This window comes from Ambystoma mexicanum, chromosome 9 (assembly GCF_040938575.1).
Source record: "Ambystoma mexicanum isolate Mex_15411 chromosome 9, UKY_AmexF1_1, whole genome shotgun sequence".
Taxonomy (NCBI): Eukaryota; Metazoa; Chordata; class Amphibia; order Caudata; family Ambystomatidae; genus Ambystoma; species Ambystoma mexicanum.
The window spans coordinates 847,044,343-847,066,747 of NC_090931.1; the positions used below are offsets into that span (position 1 = coordinate 847,044,343).

Consider the following 22,405-nt stretch of genomic DNA (forward strand, 5'->3'; position numbering starts at 1 on the left):
TTCCAGGACCCCATCTGTTCTTCCGACAAGTGGCCCCGGCGCCCCTTGGCATCCGCTGCCTTCAAGAGGCGCCAGGCTTTGTTCAGGGTCCTGGACCTGAAGTCCTCCCAGCGCTTCCTGACATGTTGTAAGTCCCGGACTGCCACCCCCTCCGCGTTGATGGCAGTCACGATGTCAGTCCAGATCCGAGTCCGTCCTTCCTTGTCGGCGCGGGAACTTCCGAAGAGGGCAACATACTGCCCCAGGACTTGCTCCACCAGGACACCAACTTCGGTGGCACTGAAGCTGGTGCCCCTCTGCCTCTCTGGCCGGGGGTTGTCAGTGGTCACAGATGGTGTTTGCCCCGACATGACAACCCCAGAGGCAGGAGTGGGTGGGCAACTGGGTCCTGGGGCTGGGCTGTGGAGCGATGGAATTCCAGTCGGGAGTCTTCGGTTCCAGCAGGGGTGGTCACAGCAACAGCACCCCTGGCTGATGTGCAGGCAGCAAATGGCAGTGCACGTGGGCAGCTGGCAGTCAGGCAGCAGCAGATGGCAGGTGGGAGCGTGCTCGGGGCTCTGGGGGGCAGTAGTTCGGCCTTCTGGGCAGGAGCGTGGTCTTCCGTGTGCTTATGCGTGTCCAGCTTGGTACGGAGTGATTTGGCACGTGAAAATCCTGCACGTCAGCGTGAAAACCGAGGAAAGGCCCTTAGCGCGTAAACGCGTCAGCACGCATACGCGAATCTATTGGACCAAAGGCCCTCAGCGCGTAAGCGCGTCTGTGACGTGAGCCGCACGGGTGTTTCCCACACAGCACGTGATGACAGAGCACACGTGGAAAGACTGCACGTCAGAGTCTCATCGCGTGTAATTGGACAGCACGTCAGAGTCTCATCGCGTGTAATTGGACAGCACGTCAGAGTCTCATCGCGTGTAATTGGACAGCACGTCAGAGTCTCATCGCGTATAATTGGACAAAAGTGCGCGTACACGCGATTGGCCTATGTACGTGTATATCAGGTGTGCGCGGACACTTACACATGCAAGTACGTCAGCGCACCTGTATCCCGGTGTGCGGGCAATTTCCACACGCTATTGGACTGTGCACTGGATTTCAGGGGTGCGCGGGTCACACGCTCGCCTACAACACGCGCAACGCATTAATTTGCGCGCTAACAAAATAACTAGCTCAGACCCAGGATGAACATACCGTTCCTAGCAGCAGTGGCCGTGGCCTACCAAAGGAGGAGGAGGAGGATAGTCAGGGCCAGAATATTCACACCCAGAACCAGCCTTTTCGGGATGCCTGATGACCAGGTGCATGGGAGGTACAGGTTTCCACCACACATCATGCTGGACCTGGTGAGTGAGTGGGAGGACGACCTCACATCACCCACCCTGTGCTCCCAAGCACTCAGCCCCCTGGAGAAGGTCCTCAATGTACTGCACTTCTTAGCCACTGGATCATTTCAGCGGACAAGTGCCATTGTGGGTGGTGTATCACAGGCCACCCAGTCACGCTGCCTACACCAGGTCTTGAACATCATCACTGCACGCCCATCAGTCCGCAGGCACATATACCTGCCCAGAACACCTGCAGAAAGGCATGCTGCCGCCCTGGATTTTTACGCTGTGGCACGATTCCCCAAAGTGCTAGGTGCCATCGACTGCACCCATGTGGCTCTACGTCCCCCCAGGGCATCTGAGCACATCTATAGGAACCGCAAGCACTGGCATTCCATCAACGTGCAGGTAGTATGTAATGCCAAGGGAATCATCACCTCAGTATATGCCAACTATCCCGGGTCAACCCACGACAGCTTCATTTACCAAATGTCCACCCTAAACCGGGACCTAGAAGCTGGCCGGCATGGCGATACATGGCTGCTTGGTGAGTATGAATGCCACTGCACATGCATGCATGTCAGATACTGAGCAAGGTCACAACCCCACCAATGATACCAATCAGCACCTCCACAGGGGACAGTGCCTACCCTCTCAGCCCCCACATGATGACGCCAATTCGGAACCCCACCACGCCACCCCAGGTAAGATATAACGCTGCCCACATTACAACCCGGGGCATAGTGGAGCGCACATTCGCAGTGCTGAAGTCACGCTTTCGCTCCCTTCACCGTTCTGGCGGGCAGCTGTTGTACGCTCCCCCAGTAGTGTGCAGGATCATAGTGGCAGCATGTGTCCTGCACAACGTTGCAACACGCCGGGACATGGTGGTGCCCCCCCATCCCCAACCACATGCACAGCCGCTGCGCATGGGAGGTGAAAGGGCACGGGGGGAGGCAGCCCGTACACAGCTAGTGGCTAATTACTTCACATAGAAATCACACCCCTGTGGAGTGCACACTGCCCTGGCACATTCCATCTGACAATCAATGATGACTCAACCTGACACTGATCCTGAATGTCTGGAGAAAGAACCGTGAAAACCATATCAGCCTGAGATTGTTCACCTGGAAGTGTCACAATGTGTGCATCCCTACCCACACTGACACCACCAATGCAGTTTTGTGAAGTTACACATTCAAGCAGCTCAAATTAATACCCACTTGCAAAATGCAACAAGAGGACAGTGCCATGTCAGCCAACCCAACCCCAGCACCGCCACACGACACACCGTGCCATGTCATGCTATTTGCAGGTAAACAAAGTAATCCCCACAACATGACACTACTGTCACAATGTACAGTGTCCCTATTAGAAACTTGCAACACGTGAAATGCTCACAGTAATGGCGGACCAACAACAAACTTGAGCACGTACTACCATTAACTTGACATCACTAATGTTTAATATTAGTAGTCTCACCACCTGGAAATGCCTGCACTCCCACCACTACCAACTGTGCAGTGTTGGCGCCTGTAGAGTTGTAGGTGCACTGCTGCCAACATGGACCACATCTCCAGACTAGAGGTCCTTGTGTAGACATAAGGAAGGGACCTGCAAATTGGGAGGTAGACACAGAAGATGAGTTACACATCAATGCAACATGCAGTGTACAACACAACAGCAATATGCACTAGGAATGTATACACAGTATTGACTACAGACTGCCCACACAGCTCATGGGAGTCCAACGTCACTGTGTATTTCACTGTCACTTGGGCACACCCTTTGCAAGCCCATGGAAACGGGAAGCAGGAGGGGTGTGTGTGACTCAAACCCAAGCATCTGAACCAAATACATTACAAGCCTGCATGTGCCCAGCCACAAGGCAGCGTATGCCCACAGGAACCACGGAAGCCAACAAATCGTCCCAAAAAAATTGGGAATAAAAGAAATAAAAATAAAAACAAAAATAAAAATTAAAAAAAAAAAAATGGCCATTGAAGGGCCCGGGGGGGTTGGGGAGGCCACCCAGGAGGTCCGAGGACAGGATGCACACCAGAAGCCACCTGCATGGATCCTGGGAAAAAAAAAACACCTCCATGGGCTCATGGCCCACACGGCTACCCTATTGTGGGAGTATCACTGCTGTCGCTATTATCACCCTGTGCAGCTGCATCGGGAGGTGGTTGCACTATGGGATGCAGCCCACGCAAGGCCCTGGTCTGCTCCTCCATGGCTGCAAGCATGCTGGTGTGGTAGGTCTGGTTCTGGAGGATGAGTGTGCGCAGGTCCCCATGCAACAACTCACGGGATGCCCGGACCTCCGCCCTCGTTGCCTGCATCTCAGCTGAGAGCGTACGGGTGAGACGCTCCAGCTGCTGTTCTGTCCTTTGGTGTGTAGAAGCCTCAAGCTCAACAAGAGTCGTCCTGAGGTGAAGGAGCTCCTGCCTCAGGGCTTCCCTGTGGCCCTGGGACTCAATGGAGATGGCCTCCTGCAGAGTCGCCAGTGCCGCCCGCCTGTCCCTGTTGGACCCCAACATGTCCTCCCTGTGTGACTGGCAGATGGAGTCGGTTGCCTGCTCTAGTCGCTCCATCAGCCTTTCAGGGGGGACAATGGAAGTGGCCACCCTATCCATGGCCTGAGACATCATCTCGGATGATGCTGCCTGTTGGGTTGCCATACCGTAAATGGATTGCTCCCATGCAGTATTGCCAGGTGGTGTACGGCCACCACGTCGGCGGGCACCACACCTGTCTGGGGCAAGGCGAACTGCGCCTTGCTGTGCCGGCACTGCCTGAGGCTGCAGGACTGCATTCCCCCTCTGATCTGCTGGCCCAGGAACAGGATCAGATGTCACGGAGTGTGACCCTGCATCCGTAACCACCAAAGGCGTAGCTGCCAACACTGACATCCCCATTGAAGGTTCTGACCCTGGTGCAGGTGGTGAGACAGAACAGAATCCCTCCCTGGAACACTCACCTGCGACGGCACGTAGGTCTCATCCGAATCAACACCTGAGTACAGCTCGGGGGAGGTGCAGCCAGAGACACCCCTTGAGAGCACGACCTGCAGCACTTGTGGGTTCTCACCCACCACCACACCACGTCCCTCACTGGTGGTTGGTCAGCCCTCGGACCCCTCCTGGGTCTGCACCATCTCCACAACCCCAGCAGTATCAGGTGCGTCTTCCCCTGAAAAGACATAAAAACAAAGAAATGGAAACAGGCATTAGCACCATGGCACACAATGAGGGCTGAGAAGCAAGAGAACCAGTACTTGTTTGACACATGTCCCACATGACTAAAACCCTCCCATGCATGCACCCTCACTGCGTATGAAGGGCAGGCAAATGGCACACACTGATGACACCAAGATTGAAGATGAACAAATTTTCTGCATGCTGCCTGGCAGTGGCATCACACATTGGCCTGTGATTGGCAGGTGAAACACACATGCCATCACACAGATGGCATGTACCATTGCTATTGAGTGAAGATGGAGAGGAGGGCAGCACCTATTCATTCTGTCCAGTTCCCGCATGTAATAGCTTTTCTAATTTTTTTATTTTTTTTTTTATTTGTTTTTTAATCTAAAAGATTTTTTAACAAACGGCGGCTGAGACCTATCCGTCAAATTTGGTGGTCAAGTTCACAAGGCGTTTCCTGAAGCCTGTCGTGGGAGCAGCACGTTGAAGATGAAAGTCATGATGTTTATTGTTGCAAATTGCCACGACTGTTTGTCGCCGTCTATCAGTTTATTCCAGCACGCTTCTTCATCTTGTAAGATAAAGTTTGTGAAAATGTCTTTCAAATAGGTGCGTCGGATATCTGTCGTTGACGGACAGGTCAAAAGAAGATGGCGTATGGTTTCCTTTGCCGAACTTGATTTGCAAAGCCGGCAACTGCTAGTAGTGGATAGGTGTCTGATCGATAGGATTTCGTTAGTTTCCAATAGATTTAGTCTTATTCTTAGGTAGTAGTTTCGCGCCAATCTATTCGGAAATAATTTCAAATATGGTTGGACTGTATCAAGTTTCTTGCAAAAGACTGGTAGATGGTTGGTAAGTTTGTATCGCGTCGCCGTGTCGGTGGTGAGAATCCAATCCAGTTCTTTGATTTTTTTCGTGACTCTGGCTGGATTGTTGATAAGGTCCTCCTTGCTACAAGCCACTGAGTCTAGGATGGATAAGATTTTTGTTTCCCAGTGAGAGAGCATTCGACAAGTTCCAAGACGGAGTTCTTCGCTTATCAGTTTATAGGCATATGGAGCGTCGTTCTGAATGCACTTCCGATAGAGCAGGACGCTATTACAGTCGATTGATGCTTTCAAAGATGAGAGCGTGAGTTCACGTCTGATCAGTGTTATTGGCGTGGATTTGGGGAGACCTAAGACTGTTCTCCAGAAGGATGCTTCCAAATTCTGCCACAGTTCTTGGGGGATGGTTGGCATTGCGTCCACACCATAAGTCAAGGATGGTATGACTTTTTTTTTGTAAAAATCTCGTACTGGAATGATTGAAAAACGGCCAAATTTGATATCAATGGCTTTGCCTTGTGTCGCTAGTTTTGTGGTTTTTCCACGGAGCGCCTCTTGCATCGCATTGTCTCTTTGAGAGCTGTCTAAAATGACTCCAAGATATTTAAAACTGTGGACTTTTTCGATGGTTGTTTCGCCTAGTCTTAGCGGTAGGGTAGATTTCTTTGTTGCAGATTTCTCCATGACCATCATTTTAGTTTTTGATTGGTTAATTTCCAGGTTGTTTGTCGCAATATATTGTTTTAGGTTTGTTAATTGCCGTTGTAGTCCTATCGGAGTGTTGTCCAGAAGAATTAAGTCGTCTGCGTATAAGAGCCGACTGATCTGATCTCCTCCGAGTTTGGGGGGGAACGCTCGAGTCTCTTTTTCTGAGTCTTGGTAATCACCCAGATAGGACCAAAACAGGGCGGGGGCCAGGGGGCAGCCCTGTTTGACTCCTCTGGCTGTTGTTATTTCTTTGGTTAACAAACCTTGTTGGTTCAGGCGTACCCTCATTGAAGTGTTGGTATATAGGGCCTTGATGGGGTTGAGTATGTCTGGGGGACATTTCCATAGAGCTAGTTTCCTCCATAGTCTTTCCCGGTCCACTTTGTCGAAAGCCTGTGTCAAGTCGACAAAGGCGATGAATAGGCGTGGACGGCCCTCCATGATTTTACTTTTCAGGGCGCTCAGTATTAATATGTTTGCATTTGTCCCCAGATTTTTTTTGAAGCCAGTTTGTAGTTTGTCGTTGCAGGGAGATTCTTTTGCCCAGGCAATGAAGTGATTTAGCAAAAGAGACCCAAACAGCTTTCCTATTGGGTCAAGGAGAGCGATTGGGCGATAGCTAGTAGGATCTGACCGGTTGCCCTTCTTAAAGATAGGTACCACGTTGGCACATTTCCACGTTGGAGGGATGGTTTTTGTGGCGGAACATCGTCTGAAAATTTGACTCAACATGGGCGCCCAGGTTTCCGGATGTGCTTTTAAATCAAAGTTCGTGATGCCATCAGGGCCGGGGGCACGAGATGGTTTCAGTTTTTTGATTAACATTGTAATGTCTTCGATGTTATCTAAGCATCTCCAAGAGGTGTCGTTATTTTCCATCCTAGAGGTTTCTGTCGAGGTGCGCTTAAACAGGGTGTTGAAGTACTTTTCCCAGGCCAACTGACCAATACCGTTCAACTGACTTGGGCGCTCGCCTGGAGTTGTTGAATGTAGGAGGGACCAAAAGTCTCTTGCGTGATTGCCTGTTATGGCTTTCAGGATGTCTTCTGCGTCTTGTTGGTAGAGCTTGTGCCGGTGGCCTTTTAACCAAGATTTGTATTTTGTATTTGCTTCTTTCAGGACGGTCGTAGCCTGCGAGGGGGCAAGTTTTCGTGCTAGCCTTATTGTCTTCCTTAGCTCTCTTTTTCGTTCGACAACCAGTTTGTCATACATATGTTTTTGGTCAGCTGCCCTTGGCTTTTTGGTCTTGAAAGGGACTCTACAGACAGTCAACAAAGGTGTATAATCAACCGCCAAAGTGTGTCGGTATTTAACTCGGTCGTTGTAGAGCTTAGAGATGGTTGTTATTGCCTTTTCCGTGATCCGGAGTCTTGTCCCTTGAGCGTTAAGATCGAGTTCTGCACACATTGAGTAGTTTTTCGGCGGATTTGTTGACCAAGTAGTCTCCAGCAGGTTGTGGTCGCTTTCCCTTGTTTTGATCACATTGAAGGAATTAATGTGAAGTAGTAGAGGACGTGATACCAGAATGTAGTCGATTGTGGAGTTTGAATTCATTCCTTCCCAGGTTGGAAGTCTGTTTGGGTCAGCAAAGACTTGGTCCAAGTTGTCGAAAGATCTCGATTTCATAAGGTTTTGCCATTTGGTGGATCTCTGGTCAATTGGACGTTTTTTACTTTTGGATGCCTTTGACTTTTCGCTCTGCTGGCTATGGATGTTTAGATCTCCACATAAGACTACATAGTCTGGGTGATGTGTGACTTGCGCCCAGTCCAGTTCTTGTTCTATTGTTTTAATGAATTTCCCACACTCGACAGTTGCCGGGTTCCAATAAATGGTGACAATTATGATTATTTTCGTTGTTTGTTTGTTTGATTTTTTGTCTGTTGTTTCCCAGTTTAGTTTGACCATCAACATGAAGTGGCTTTCTTTTATTTTTTGTGAGTCCGTTAGGCCTCGACCACCGCGGATGGCGATGAGCAGCCCCGCTGTAGGGCGGCCTAAGAGGCTCTTCTTGGCCACCACAGTGTGGGTCTCGTAACCGTCGAGAATTGGTGGTAAAAGAAGCCATGTCTCCTGAAGACAGATGATGTCGTAGGTTGTTAAGTTCCTGGATCCTGGGGTTGTTAGGTGAAGAAAGCCTCGAGTGTTCCACGAACACATTTTTATTTGGTCTTGGGCTTTGAGGATCTGGTGGATGTAGGTGTTGCTGTGGGATCTTCTCTTGGGTGGCTATTTTTGTAGGTTTTGTTTGAGGGCTTTCGGCAACCAAGACCAGAATGATTGGGGAGGTGAGGGTTGAGATGATTTTGCCACCCCCTGGTATGTCTCGTTTTGGACTGTCCTTTGGAGCTTTGGAGGCTCTTTTGAGTGATTGGTTGTTACGGTTGTCGCAAGTTTTTCGCTATTCTTTTCTAATTCAAACAGGTCAGATTCTTCACCTGGAGCTGCCAGTCCGAAATGGTCCAATTGCACAGGGACATGTTTGAACAAATGATATCCAGGTAACAAAGTCACTCCACTTTACCATAGCCATGTCAGACATGTGACTAGAGGACTGCGACATGCCTAGTAAAAGTGGTGGAATGTAAAAAATCGGACTAAATGAACAGTGGAAAATTTTGCAACAATGTTGTGGCAAGGTGACACTTCAAGGGCAACTGGCGTGCAGTTGGGCTAGATGTCTACTGTTGGCAGAAGGGATACAGCTATGGGCAAATGCAGCTGCGCAGGATGTATTGCATGAAGCACATGGCTGACCCATACGACTCAGGCGCACACACTCTCACCTGGCACACAAACAGAAGCCCTCACACACACCATGCACATGGATGACACACACATGCATGTGCACTCACCGGACAATGCCTCGTAATCAGCCAAATCTCCCACGCCTTGGATCTGTTCCTCCGTGACGTAGGTCCCAGCGACTGACTCATGTGGAGTGAGTTCCATGTCTACTACTGGAGACCCACCTCCAGTCACTAGAGTTGCGGCATGACTTGAGGCCAGCTTACTCTTTGCCCTGCGCTTTAGGTCATTCCAGCGCTTATAGCAATCATTGGCTGTGCGCCTCACGATTCCAAGGGCACTTACGATGTCCGCAACGGTCTGCCAGTATGCCTGGCGTTGTGCAGGTGTGGTCTTGGATCCTGCAACAATGACCATCTCGTTGTCATGTGCGGACACATACTCGACAAGTGCATTCAGTTCGTCATCCGTGAAGCTGGGCTTCCTGGACGGGCCGGACTGTGTAGCCGTGTCTGGGGCATCAGCCTGTGCCGGACAAGCACTCTTCCTCTTCCGCTTGGAAGGTGGTGGTGATCCTGAGTGTCCTGCGCCGCTCTGGACACTAGGGGCAGGAGCCCTGGTGGACTCTGTATCAGGAGTGTGGGATTGCACACTCAGCATGGGAGTTGGTGCAGGCATTGGCTCTAGTGTGATGGTGTCAGGGGGTATATCAGCAGCATGGACTAGGACCGACACTGTCCGGGCTGGGTGTGTGAGGGCTGGGGTGGATGGAGCCGCAGCTGCCCCTGCAGCCTCTCCGCCCTGCCTACTTGGTGCAGCAGATGACCTTGCTACCCCAGATGCACGTGGCATGGTGACATCAACGTGCACCAGCGCACGTGTCATAGGCCTGCTGACCTGGAAGTCAGCCATGGAGTCAGCCAGGTCTGGTGCCACAATGGGCTGGTCCAACAAGGGCTGAGCATGGATGGTGTCAGCCACATCAGCCTCAACGGGAGGGGGGGGGATTATGGGTGCCCTTGACTGGTCCTCCACACATGGGGGGACAGGCTCACCCTGCAAGTAACGACCACGTCCCCTACCGGATCCACCACGGCCACCATTTGTGGCTCTTCCACCTTTGCCACCCTTACGGAATCCTCGCCTCCCAGCCATGGCACTGATGTTAATGTGCGTATGGGAGTGGCAGTAAAATATAGTCCTGGGCAATTGGGGGTCAAAGGGGTTGGGTACCAGATGGTAATTGTACCCTAGTGCTCTTGCAAGGCTGATTGTAACCCCTGGGGAAAGATGACGGGTCACGCTACGCACAGGAGCCCCAAAAAAGGGAGATGACGTGCACGCAACCCCTCCTAGACCACGTGTGCAGAAAGAAAAACCTGCACCCAGTAACACAAGAATGAACGTATGCGTGTCACACGCAGCCTAGAATGACCTCTGAAGTGGTAGGCTACACACGGGGCAAGCACAGATGTTAGATACGTGCGTGACTCACCGTCTGCCAGGTAAAAGAGCGTGAAAAAGGAGCGCGTTTGGTTGGCAACACCCCCGCCAAAAGAAGATTTGTACGCTGTCTGAGGAGAAAGGACAACAGTAGAAGGGAACACTGTTTGAGGGAACAGGCCCAGGTAAACCAGTAAAAGAGTAAAAGGAGAAAAATCTGTCAGAGGTAACATGGAATACGAACTTGAAACGCGTGAAGTAAATCGCGTGTGAACCGACAAGAAGTACAGAATTCACCCACTCGCTCTCCACGAAAAGCACGTACAAGGAAATGGTGTTCTACGCGTACCTTTTATACAGGCCCACACGTCCAGCGTCACTTACGCGGTGTCTACGCGCTAGGGCCATTTCCACCAATTACACGCTTTGTGACTTATGCGTGTACGGCCATTTCCACCAATTACACGCTTTGTCACTTCTGCGTGTAGGGCCATTTCCACCAATTACACGCTTTGTCACTTCTGCGTGTACGGCCATTTCCACCAATCACACGCGATGACACTCTGACGTGCAGTCTTTCCACGTGTGCTCTGTCATCACGTGCTGTGTGGGAAACACCCGTGCGGCTCATGTCACAGACGCGCTTACGCGCTGAGGGCCTTTGGTCCAATAGAATCGCGTATGCGTGCTGACGCGCTTACGCGCTAAGGGCCTTTCCTCGGTTTTCACGCTGACGTGCAGGATTTTCACGTGCCAAATCACTCCGTACCAAGCTGGCCACGCGTAAGCACACGGAAGACCACGCTCCTGCCCAGAAGGCCGAACTACTGCCCCCCAGAGCCCCGAGCACGCTCCCACCTGCCATCTGCTGCTGCCTGACTGCCTGCTGCCCACGTGCACTGCCATTTGCTGCCTGCACATCAGCCAGGGGTGCTGTTGCTGTGACCACCCCTGCTGGAACCGAAGACTCCCGACTGGAATTCCATCGCTCCACAGCCCAGCCCCAGGACCCAGTTGCCCACCCACTCCTGCCTCTGGGGTTGTCATGTCGGGGCAAACACCGTCTGTGACCACTGACAACCCCCGGCCAGAGAGGCAGAGGGGCACCAGCTTCAGTGCCACCGAAGTTGGTGTCCTGGTGGAGCAAGTCCTGGGGCAGTATGATGCCCTCTTCGGAAGTTCCCGCGCCGACAAGGAAGGACGGACTCGGATCTGGACTGACATCGTGACTGCCATCAACGTGGAGGGGGTGGCAGTCCGGGACTTACAACATGTCAGGAAGCGCTGGGAGGACTTCAGGTCCAGGACCCTGAACAAGGCCCGGCGCCTCTTGAAGGCAGCGGATGCCAAGGGGCGCCGGGGCCACTTGTCGGAAGAACAGATGGGGGTCCTGGAACGCATATCCCCAGCGCTCCACGTCCAGGTCCTAGAGAAGCAGACCCGTCTGGAGTCGAGCGGTGAGTGTACATGCATCCTGATTGTGAGCAGTGCGTGTGGTGATCATTCGCCATTGTGCCGGTTGCACATCTGTTTGTATGGGGTCGAGTATGGGTGGGGGTGTACAGGGCCGTGGGGCTGACACATGCGAGGGCTGTAATGTGTGAGACATGGATGGTGCTTGTGTGTGTGGGCTTGCATGGCAAATGCAGTTGTGCGTGCACACATGTTTGGATGAATGTGTATGTAAGTAGACATGTCCGTGATGTCAGGCATGTATGTTGTTTTCGGCTGCATGTATGAGCACTGTGTACATGTGCATGTGTGTGTATTTGACAAGGGTGCAAAAGTGATGCAACATGGATGCATGTGACAGCGGTATGTGGAAGCCTGATTGGCAGATGTGACATGGATGCCCATCTGAACAGTGCGACACTTGGCAGAGGTGTAGACATGCATGCAAGTGTGGTGGTGTGTGTACATGTGTGGTGCACTTCCTGTGTTGCATGTGATGTCTGGCTCCCCTTTGGCTGCTGATGCTGTTGTATGTGTAGGGATGGTGGTGGCAGTTGCGATATGGCTGTGGTATGGCTCATGTGTGCCAGTTGCAATGACATGTGTGTTGGGGATTGTGATGACATGTCTGAGGTTTGCCAATGCCACTCCTGTGCAACTGTCATGTGTGTATGTGTCCATTGTACAGTGCCCTGATGCCTGTGTTTTGTTTCTCCCTGTCTGCAGCGTCAACTGATGAAGAGGGCGGAGAAGGTGCTGTGGAGCACAGCGGCGGGGATCCGACCGCCAGCCGGAGACGCAAGGCCCGGCTCCCCTCCCGTGTTGTCATCTCGTCCGGGAGTGAGGAGTCCGGTGCCGCGTCCCAGGCCGCAGCTGCCGGGGGGAGGTCCAAGAGGCGGAGGTTGCAGTTGGACTCCTCGGCAGCAGAAGGGGCAGCTGGGACCCCACAGGGCCCAACGGGGGAAGATGGCACGGAGTCATCCAGGTTGGTGGGGGGTTTGGTGGAGGAGGGGGCCGCGCAAGCACCAGAGACGGGGTCTGGAGGTGGGGATCCCACTGGTGCTAGTGGTGCAGTGCAGGACCAGGGACAGGAGGCAGCACAGGCGGCCGCGGAGGTGCCTGTGTGCAATCCTGTCCCCGATCCTGTCCCTGCATCATCTTGCACCAGCAGGGATGCCTACGTCCAGACCCGTTTTCAGGCAGGGGATGAGCTGACGTCAACTGGCCTTCCTCTGCCTGCGGACGTGGCCATCCAGGTCCGGGTTGAGCCTGTCCTGGCTGGTGTGGCGTTGCGTCAACGGGCCATGCGAGGTGACCTGCAGTCTTTTCATGGAGAGACTGCACGTCATCTCGAATGGCTCGTTGACCACGTCAGCCTGCTGGGACAGGTCACCCAGGCCGGATTCCGCTGTCTGATGGGGCTTGCTCCGACCCCCTCCTCAACTGGACCCCCTACGCGCCAGTCGTCCTCTGTGCCATCTTCCCACCCATCAGTCACCTGGGTGCCCTGTGGAGCTGCCTCTGACGGTGCGGCCAGGCTGGTGGAGGAGGCATCCCTGCCACAGTCGGGAGTCGGAGGTCCAGCAGGGGTGGCCACATCAACAAGTGCACCCCAGCCGGCGGAGGATGTGCAGGCAGCAGGAGGCAGTACACGGGCAGAGGCAGAGCAGCAGCAGCAGCAACATGGTGGGAGACATGAAGGCTCGGGGCTTTCGACATCGGAGGGGCAGGCATCGGCCGGAGGGCAGGGGGACCCAGGACAGAGAGTGTCTTCCGTGTGGCAGCGGTTGGGCCACGCCATAGGTGCGGAACGGCGGCGGGCGGAAGAGGCGCGGCTCACAATGGTCAGGGCGGAGAACTCCATGCGGAGGGCCCTGAGGCGGGCCGAGTGCCTCGAGGCAATCTGCAGGGGGTTGGAGGAGGACACAGCGTCGTCCCTGCGGACCCTTGGGGCCATGGAACTGGACCGCCTCCGGGACATCTAACAGGAGTTCGATGATGCCCTGGCCCGGGACACCACAGAGTGAGCCGCTGGACTTGCCCGCCGCCTTTGTATATAGTTCTTTAGTTTTAGGTTTCCTTTCTTTTGTATTATGATTTGGAGTCGACGGACACTGCTCCACTTTTTGTATATAGTTGATTTTTAGGTAGGTTTTTTAGTAGGTTTCCTTTGTTCAGTTGGGCTCATGGACCCTTGTTATTTTTGTACATAGTTCTTTATTGCATGGAGATTTTTTTACATTTGACTTTGGACAAAATTTTTTTCTATTTGGATTTCAAGTTTTTTTTTTCATACGGACATGCAGCTTATTTTTTCTCATTCACATTGTAGTTTGTTTTCTTTCTTTAGCATTCTTTATTTTTTTCAATACAATTTTGTTTGCATACTTCACTGTGTGGTATCATCTCATTGGTTTCATGCATGTCATGTTGTGTGTTTTCCCATTCAATTGCAACAATTGTGTGTGACGGACATGGCTTCATTAGCTTCATGAACATTGGGGATGTAATATGTGATTTCCATTTCCATGTGGGTGAATGGGTTACTTGGTAGGGCTTTTTGGCTGTGGAGGCTGACCATTACGCACATGATTGGGGATTGTGAGGACCTGGTGGGGGTTGCCCATGGTGGCAGGGGGTGGGGGGTGGTGGGAGACATGAGTGGGGGCCTGGTGGAGGATGCCCGTGGTGGCAGAGGGGTGGGGGTGCAGGGGGACATGAGTGGGGGCCTGGTGGAGGATGCCCCTGCACTGCTGGGGGGTGGGGGTGCAGGGGGACATGAGTGGGGGCCTGGTGGAGGCTGCCCATGGTGGGAGACATGAGTGGGGGCCTGGTGGAGGCTGCCCCTGCACTGCTGGGGGGTGAGGGTTCAGGGGGACATGAGTGGGGGCCTGGTGGAGGCTGCCCCTGCACTGCCGGGGGGTGGGGGTGGTGGGAGACATGAGTGGGGGCCTGGTGTAGGGTGACCCTGGATGCTGGGGGGTGGGGGTGCAGGGGGACATGAGTGGGGGCCTGGTGGAGGCTGCCCCTGCACTGCTGGGGGGTGGGGGTGGTGGGAGACATGAGTGGGGGCCTGGTGGAGGATGCCCATGGTGGCAGGGGGGTGGGGGTGGTGGGAGACATGAGTGGGGGCCTGGTGGAGGCTGCCCCTGGTGGCTGGGGGGTGGGGGTGGTGGGAGACATGAGTGGGGGCCTGGTGGAGGATGTCCCTGCACTGCTGGGGGGTGGGGGTGCAGGGGGACATGAGTGGGGGCCTGGTGGAGGCTGCCCATGGTGGCTGGGGGGTGGGGGTGGTGGGAGACATGAGTGGGGGCCTGGTGGAGGCTGCCCCTGGTGGCTGGGGGGTGGGGGTGGTGGGAGACATGAGTGGGGGCCTGGTGGAGGATGTCCCTGCACTGCTGGGGGGTGGGGGTGCAGGGGGACATGAGTGGGGGCCTGGTGGAGGCTGCCCATGGTGGCTGGGGGGTGGGGGTGGTGGGAGACATGAGTGGGGGCCTGGTGGAGGCTGCCCCTGGTGGCTGGGGGGTGGGGGTGGTGGGAGACATGAGTGGGGGCCTGGTGGAGGATGCCCCTGCACTGCTGGGGGGTGGGGGTGCAGGGGGACATGAGTGGGGGCCTGGTGGAGGCTGCCCATGGTGTCTGGGGGGTGGGGGTGGTGGGAGACATGAGTGGGGGCCTGGTGGAGGCTGCCCCTGGTGGCTGGGGGGTGGGGGTGGTAGGAGACATGAGTGGGGGCCTGGTGGAGGATGCCCCTGCACTGCTGGGGGGTGGGGGTGCAGGGGGACATGAGTGGGGGCCTGGTGGAGGCTGCCCCTGCACTGCTGGGGGGTGGGGGTGCAGGGGGACATGGGTGGGGGCCTGGTGGAGGCTGCCCCTGCACTGCTGGGGGGTGGGGGTGCAGGGGGACATGAGTGGGGGCCTGGTGGAGGCTGCCCCTGGTGGCTGGGGGGTGGGGGTGGTGGGAGACATGAGTGGGGGCCTGGTGGAGGATGCCCCTGCACTGCTGGGGGGTGGGGGTGCAGGGGGACATGAGTGGGGGCCTGGTGGAGGCTGCCCCTGCACTGCTGGGGAGTGGGGGTGCAGGGGGACATGAGTGGGGGCCTGGTGGAGGCTGCCCATGGTGGCAGGGGGGTGGGGGTGGTGGGAGACATGAGTGGGGGCCTGGTGGAGGTTGCCCCTGCACTGCTGGGGGGTGGGGGTGCAGGGGGACATGAGTGGGGGCCTGGTGGAGGCTGCCCCTGCACTGCCGGTGGGTGGGGGTGCAGGGGGACATGAGTGGGGGCCTGGTGGAGGCTGCCCCTGCACTGCCGGGTGGTGGGGGTGGTGGGAGACATGAGTGGGGGCCTGGTGTAGGGTGACCCTGGATGCTGGGGGGTGGGGGTGCAGGGGGACATGAGTGGGGGCCTGGTGGAGGCTGCCACTGCACTGCTGGGGGGTGGGGGTGGTGGGAGTCATGCATTGTTGATCAGTAGTGCAAGGTGACATGGGGGTTGGCTGGGGGGCATGCCCATGGTGAATGGGCTGCCTGCGGGACATGGGCAGGGGTGCAGGGTAGTCCCCCGTGGTGTGGGCTGCCTGCAGGGGCCGTGGAGGTTGTGGAGCGTACACCTGGGAGGACCCACGCGGCCAATTCACGTGTAGTACTCCCCAGAACCCCTGAAATACACATTCCCTGCTGGTATCGCGTGTGCAACTTCCCGCGCACCCCTGAAATACATGTACCCTGCTCGCACTGGCCCAATCGCGTGTGTAACTTCCCGCGCACCCCTGAAATACACGTACCCTGCTCGCACTGGGACAATCGCGTGTGCAACTTCCCGCGCACCCCTGAAATACACGTACCCTGCTCGCACTGGGACAATCGCGTGTGCAACTTCCCGCGCACCCCTGAAATACACGTACCCTTCTCGCACTGGGACTATCGCGTGTGTAACTTCCCGCGCACCCCTGAAATACACGTACCCTGCTCGCACTGGGCCAATCGCGTGTGTAACTTCCCGCGCACCCCTGAAATACACGTACCCTGCTCGCACTGGGCCAATCGCATGTGGAACTTCCCGCGCACCCCTGAAATACACGTACCCTGCTCGCACTGGGACAATCGCGTGTGCAACTTCCCGCGCACCCCTGAAATACACGTACCCTGCTCGCACTGGGACTATCGCGTGTGGAACTTCCCGCGCACCCCTGAAATACACGTACCCTGCTCGCACTGGGACAATCGCGTGTGGAACTTCCCGCGCACCCCTGAAATACACATACCTTGCTGAAATCGCGTGTGGAACTTGCCGTGCACCCCTGAAATACACATACGTTGCTGAAATCGCGTGTGGAACTTGCCGCGCACCCCTGAAATACACGTACCCTGCTGCAATCGCGTATGCAACTTCCCGCGCACCCGTGAAATACACGTACCCTGCTCGCACTGGGACAATCGCGTGTGCAACTTCCCGCGCACCCCTGAAATACACATACCTTGCTGAAATCGCGTGTGGAACTTGCCGCGCACCCCTGAAATACACATACCTTGCTGAATTTGCGTGTGGAACTTGCCGCGCACCCCTGAAATACACATACCTTGCTGAAATCGCGTGTGGAACTTGCCGCGCACCCCTGAAATACACGTACCCTGCTGCAATCGCATATGCAACTTCCCGGCACCCCTGAAATACACGTTCCCCGCTTGGCGTTTGCTGTTTGGCAGCCCGGTGAACTGTTCCAGGGTTCGCGCAGCCCTTTGCGATGATTTAGCGATTTTGATGGCTTTTCCTTGCGCGAGGGCGTTCTTGGGGGCGTTACTGGCGCTGCTGCATGGTCGCTGCGATTCTCTGCGCCACGGCTGGTTTGGAAGCCTGAAATCCATGAATACGCTGTGCGCGGAAATCGGTTTTAGCGCACGTGCCTGGCGCAGTCAATCGCACGCGGACATTCTGCGCCAGCCGCTTGCGACACTTTTCTGCGAAATTCTATGAATTACCCTGTCATTGCGGTCACTGAGCATTCGTTTTAAATCGATCTTTTTTGTGAAAACGATGGTTTCACTTAGTACCACTGCGACAGTAGGTAAATTACATATAGAACTGAACGTTGTTGTTAATATGAATACATAGCTGGTTATAATGGGCCTCATTACAACTCAGGTGTTAAGGGTTAACGCTGTCGTTAACCCTTAACGCCTGATTCCGATTTTAATGGCTGCTTCTAACAGCCGTTAAAATCCATGGCGCTAAACCGCCTTGGTGCTAATTACGCCACCGTAATTTACGGTGGCGTAATTAGCGCCTTCCCCACTCCCATTATGCCCTATGGGGCAAAAATGGGAATGGGGAAGGGTAAAATGGGAAATGGGGATTCACCGCCCCACTCACCTTGGAATGGGGCGGTAAATTCGCCATCCACCATGGTGTAAACATAGTTTACACCATGGTGGTAAAGTTGGCGTACTTACCGCCTGGGTATTTATGCCCCTCCATTCAACTTGTGGAGTGTGATTTGGTCGCTCAGTGTTAGGGTATCTCTCCTTTTTACTTCTCCCAGAACATTCTATCTAGACTTACTTCGTCAACATACACTTCGCCAGAAATTTACTGCGTTGTGCATTTAATTTGTCTGCATCTTCCCATTGTGAGGGTGGCAATGGTTGTGCTTAAGGTGAGGGATGGAGTCAATGGTGGTAGGGGGAAGAATGTGAGGTAGAAACAAAGTGGGGGGTCCCCCTGTAATGACATAAGTGAATGCTAGGAGAAGTAAAGGTATGGAGAAGTAAAAGTGTCAAAGTAAATGTATCGCAAAGTGAATGCAGGCAAAGTAAAGACCGTCATCAGACCATAGCTGCCCTCTGGTGTGGGCTAAGGACCCTTGAAATATATGTGCACTTGCTTGACTAGATCTCCTAAAACCGTTTTGAATGAGCCAGTACAGATTACTCCTGGCAGAAAGGCCAATTTTGGATCAGACCAAGCTTATTAAATGAGAACTTCATGATGTGGTTATTTTAAATTCTTTCACAATGTGGGCAGTTTTTTTTTCTTCATGTTTTAATATACCTGCTATCACATCTGAGCGCAGTCGGTTTACCAGAACTGCTTACTTGTACATCTGAGCTGCTTCCTATCCGTTCATGGAAGTGGTATTTGAGCACCTCTGGAGGTGTGTCCCTTCTCTTGAATATTGATTGAAAAGAAGACCTAATAATGGAGGATGTTCATAGAGTGAACTAGAGATTGGTGGCAAGTGCCTATTCTACAAACAGAGCAATCCGGATTGCCACTGAGTGCTGTTGGCTGTGTTGGCGCCCTTCCTCTCAGCAGGTCTCTCTAAGGACATATTTGGACATTTGTTTTGAAGGTATACAACAGCTGCTTCACCGCTTGATATCCGACTGTAATGAACTTCCAGAGCTTTTAGAATATACCATAGCGCATTTAGTAGCGCAATATACATATTTTCATCCCTTTTATCTAGATTGGAACTGGCCCTGCCCACAAGCACCAGAACCAGCAGAAAAGGCACGGGCCACGTGCATCCATGCGCTCGCACCTGGAGTGCAACGGAGTGGTGTTGGCTGAGCCGGTGGGGCGAGGGAGCCAGGATGGCTTTTGCTTGCTTTGGGAATTACTGCTCTTTGATTCATGACTTCTAATTGTATAAGGTGAGTTGCTGTAATTTGCAATCCAGTTGCTCTTGTGTGCTGTTTAGTGTTGGACACATTGCTTTGACTGCCTGTAATTGAACAGAGTTTCCTGCTGTGACTCACTGACTGCCTATAGTGAGCTATTGAATTCGGCAGACCAATGGCTAGAGTGTGCTGACCACTGTTGGGCATACTATTTCGATTGTTTTTATCTGGAGGCAGTGCACTGTTGCGCTGCGAAGCAGCATAGAGACCAACATGTCTCATAGGAGGCCCAATGTGTAACATCCATTACTAATGATAACCAGCAGATCCAGAGTGAACCATCTAGGCCTGTGGGTGAACCTGTGTTGGTCTGGGTGACCCCTCAGGTCTCCCCGTTGAAAAGTGGGATATCCAAGTCTGTATTTAACAGCACACTTAGCTAGGTCCAATGGACAGCCTTGCTTTCCGAATGATCCCAGTTTGGTACTGTACTATATATTTGTCTATGGAGGGCATGAATCTCTAAATAGGTGGGGAGTGCTAGCCTTACTGAACTAAATCTCTACCCTCAGACTCATTACGTCCTCAGACATTAAATTGGTGGATTTCATTCACCCAGAAAGATTTGATCATGTCAGGCTGGTTTTCCACTCTCGAGTGGTGTGTGAAGCCTAATTATCGGAGGTCTTCAACTTCAATAGGCCAGGCTATGATATGCTTACTTTCCGTGCTGGGTTCAGTAATATGCAGCATACACAACTGCAGCAGACCTAGTCCCGTACTAGAGGAGGGGAGATGTGTATGACTGTAACCCAACTCAGTCTTTAGAGGTGGACCAGAACAGGAGATGGCTAGCTCTATCTTTGAGAGAGCCCATTTCTCAACTTCGAGGCCAAAACAAAACAACTTTAGCCCAGATCAAATGGTTTCTATAATTTCATGGAACTCTAGAGGGTTTTCTAACTTATGTACCTGTCCAGAACTATGTCACCAACTCAGCCAATTTACAATATTTTGCTTGTAAGAAACCTGGCTGAACCCCCGCCCCCGAGTCTGGATGGGTATGCTATATGTGTCGAATCTGCAAATAAGGGTGTGAGAGAGCGACCGGCGGGAGGATTACTAGTGGTACTCAGAAACGAGTGTGGCTTAAATGTGATCTGCTATTTAAAGGAGTGCTAGCAGTGGTGTTCGAGGCTGAATCCAAGCTTCCGTGTCAATACATTCTGTTAATTAATATATACTGGAATCCTTCATCGAATCTAAGTCTTACATTAAGAGAGTTGAATGGAGTGATCGAGATTTGGTTGGTCAATACACCGGGGTGGAGGGGGAGGGAGATAATAATTATAGGAGATCTCAATGCTGAATGTTCCCCCTCTAATCTAATTGACTAGGACCACCTACAGTCAGGCCCACAGCAAGCATCGGGGGTCTCGTCAACCATGCCCTCTGATCTTTTAGGAGGGTTTTCTAGGGGTAATGGAAAGAGTCTCCAAGGTCAAATTTGGCTTGACATGCCATCTAGTTTGGGACTATTCATGGCAAATGAACTAATCGACAATACCATGAGTACAGTTACATGGTTGGATGGGAAACGAAGTGCAAGTATAGATTATATATCCATGACAAAGAGCCTAATGGACCAGGCGGAAGAGTTAGGTGGAAGAGTTCAAAATAGTCTCCACAGGGCTTAGCGATCACAAGGTGCTTCAGGCAACCTTCTGCCCAGTGGAGTGTGGTAGTACATTGAAATATTATACTGTCCCATTGAAAGTGAACAGTAAATGATACCGAGCTAGGTACCACAACAATCACCGGTCAGAACAAAGTCTACTTTACTCGGAAGGACAGCAAGGTCCTCTCCCTCCGGACCTAGGTCCACATCGTGGGGAAGATCAGTAAGGTCCTCCAGGGGGCGCTTGCAATCCAGGTCAATTTCTTCACTCCCCCCCATCCCCTGCATCACCCACAATTCAACCAATACACCACAGGGGAAGGAGTCTGTATGATATGATAGGCTATTTATAACGCACTTAATACTCAGAGGTTTCTAAGCGTGGACCCGGGGTTTGTACCTGTGTTGCTCCGTGGCGTCTTGCTTCCAAGGCGAGCATGTTGCCACTGAGCTATCCTCCTGAGACCAACACTAACCTCTCCATCATGCAAAATGAGCCGTACCGTTTCACCATCGACCCGATTGGTGCCGGAAGAAATGGGAACTAAGAGATACAGATCCGAACGAACCCTGCAACACCTCATCAACCATGCGAGGAGGGATGATGATTGGGACACAGATCCATGAGTTTCCCCAGGACGGGGAATCAGCAAAGCCATCTCCCCTGATGACATCACAGGGTTCCATTCTATGGTCATGAGGGCATGCAAGGAGTTTGCCCTCCTTGCCTCTGAGGATGAGAAGGAATGGTTTTTATTTGACCATATGAGTAAGAGGAAAAAAGCAGTGGTCTCAATTCCCATCCTCGACCATGTCTTGCAAGAGGGAATTAAAACAATTAAGCAACCATTCACGATTCCAGCAGTGAAAGGCCGTCTCGACAAAAAGTACAACCCACTTGAAAATGCACCAAATTTCTCAGCGGTGGCAAGTCGCAAAGCTAAATCCGAAAAACAAAAGTGTGCTATACCAGCAAACAATGAAGCGTGGAAGCAGGACGCTTTCGTTAAGAAGGTCTTAGCGATTGGAACCACAACAGTTGAAGCAGCTAACTCCCTAGCCATAATAGCCAGGTATGATAGCGAGTTGTGGCATAAACTTGCACCAATCCTGGAGCATCTCCCAGAGGAGACATGCAAGGAGGTGAAGACAATCCTGAAAGAAGGAGAAAAATCTTTCATCCTGGGTATTAACATGGCGGTGGACGTTGCGGAAACAGGTTTTAAAACAAGTGGCCAACAGAGTGGTCCTACAAAGACAAGAGTGGCTCTGGTGACCTTTTCGTCAGTTCAGGGGAGCAGCCAGCAGAACATCCATGTCCTCATCCAACAAGGGACCTCAATACTCGGGAGGCTCAGCATATTACTCCTAAGGGTACAAGAGAGTTTACCAAGGGT

The 22,405-nt window shown here is 53.0% G+C and overlaps 1 protein-coding gene across 3 annotated transcripts in view; it reads left to right on the top strand.

The window, feature by feature from the left end:
• The window catches only part of LOC138488688 (uncharacterized), a 1,693,320-nt gene that overhangs the window by 820,874 nt on the left and 850,041 nt on the right, over window positions 1-22,405 (top strand). The gene's annotated exons all lie outside the window — the stretch shown is intronic.